Genomic DNA, 1,963 nt, shown 5'->3' on the forward strand with positions numbered 1-1,963 from the left:
TCACAACGCAGGAAGGCCTGCTCTTCCCCCCTCACCCCTGAGGGGATCCAGGCAATGGATGGTTGAATGTGATGCAAAGAATTTCCATTGTAATGTAGATATGCCTGAGGCAGTGCCTCCCAGGCTGCCCTTACAGGCAACRGGGAGGAGGAGGAGGTGTTCACCTGCCTTCTTTTAGATGGTCACATAAGCACAAGTGCCCCACAGCCCCACTGTGCAGGCACTGCACAGGACAGGATGCATCCTGGGGTGGGGAAACATCCCCCCAGCATGGTCCCCATGACAGCCCTTGCTGCTTTGGCCACCATGGCCCTCGTGCTCTGCAGCTTCCCACCAGCCCCTGCCCAGCCCTGTCCCTGTCTCCCCGGGTTTAGCAGAAGGCATGCTCTGGAATCTGCTGAGCTCTGAGCCTGCAGAGAGGCCTGGCAGGGCTGGCCATTCCATCCATACATGTGCTGAGCCCAGAAGGCAGACAGAGGTGGTCACATTCAAAGATCACACCTCACCAGGACTGTGGGGAATGGCCAGTGCTGGAAATGGCTGGTATGAGGGTCTGGGTGTGTGAGGAGTTTCCTGGGGCAGTTTCTCCTCTCTGTTCATGCAGCAACAAGCTGGGCTGCATCTTTGCACTGAGGCACCCTGCTTGAGGGCCCCCATGGGAAGAGGATGGTCTACAGGCCAAGCAGATGGCCCCAGGACATCCTCTGCATGCTCCCTGACAGCCCTGCAGAGGACGTAGCAGAGGGCTCGTCCTCCCAGGGCTCACAGGTGGACATCCGGTCCTCCAGCTGGGCATGGAGCGTTGTCTGGGGGTGACTTTTGGGGTTAGGACCAGCATGCAGGGTGGGGGAGATCGTCTCAAGGCATGTGCTGGGGACAGGGAGTGAGGGACAGCAGCAAACTGATATGGCTCCCAGGTCCTGCTTCCTTCAACGCAAGCTCCCACAAGGGGTCCCAGCCTTCTTTTTGGTGCCTCCCTTCAGGAGGGACAATGGCACTAGGAGCTGGGAGGGTGGGGAGCGTTAATCCTTCTTCAGGCACTTCCCAGGCCATGTGGAGGGCCAGAACAACAAGGACCTCTGGCTCTGCACCATGAGTGCGCTTTAGTGTACCCACACTCTGAACATTGTCTTGGATTAAAAGTTGGCATTTCTCTCTCCGAGACAATTTCAAGCCCAGTTCCACTTCCTCTCATCTGTCCCAATCCCTCCTCTGATCTCACTGGCATTTCTGCACCACCTTCCCTGTTGTCCTGCGGGGCCCTGAGCTCACAGTGCTGCTCTGCAGAGTGAGCAGGCTGTGGGGCTACAGGACCACAGGGTGACTCTGCAGTGGCTGTGCTGGTCAGGGTGGGAGGCAGATTCAACCAAGTGTGGATCACAGCCTCTAATCCCTCCCGGGGACTGCAGATGTGGCAGGTGCTTGGAGGGACTATGGAGCATTTCCAAAGCCACTAGTTGTGTCCAGGTGCACCTCTAGATCCTGCCCTTGATATTTCACAGAGGGTTACAGAGGGCTCTCTGGTCTCCCTTCCCTGTGCCAACTGGGTCCCCACTGCCTCTCTGGGCATTGCAGAGTCCTCTTTTGCCTGCGGATACTGGGGTTTAGTGCTCTACCTTTAAGTGACTCCACCTTGGAGGATTTCTCACCCTGTGGGGCTCTACTAACTGCCCATGCCAGGCACACGCTGTCCCAGGAGATGCCCTGTGCTCTCCTGGCACTTCCAGATTCCCCTCCAGAAGGATGGACATCTGACACTGGGCCTTAATATGTGGGACAGCTGTGGGTATGTAAATCAGTGACCATTCATCCCCTCCACTGTCACAGGACACCGACTGGTGAGTCCTAAAGCCAGTCCTTGGTCTCTAAAAGATCATTACATGATTATGAGCTTTTTGCTCCTGAACCCATGGACAGTCCTGTGCAGTAGGCCCTTCTGGAGTACAATTCCTTGGGGCTATTC

The 1,963-nt window shown here is 56.6% G+C and overlaps 1 protein-coding gene across 1 annotated transcript in view; it reads right to left on the minus strand.

Annotated features, from left to right (window-relative positions):
• Positions 1 to 1,963, minus strand: part of LOC112963694 (olfactory receptor 14C36-like) — a 12,275-nt gene that overhangs the window by 9,093 nt on the left and 1,219 nt on the right. The gene's annotated exons all lie outside the window — the stretch shown is intronic.

Source organism: Apteryx rowi, unplaced genomic scaffold, assembly GCF_003343035.1.
Source record: "Apteryx rowi isolate R43461 unplaced genomic scaffold, aptRow1 scaffold_1736, whole genome shotgun sequence".
Taxonomy (NCBI): domain Eukaryota; kingdom Metazoa; phylum Chordata; class Aves; order Apterygiformes; family Apterygidae; genus Apteryx; species Apteryx rowi.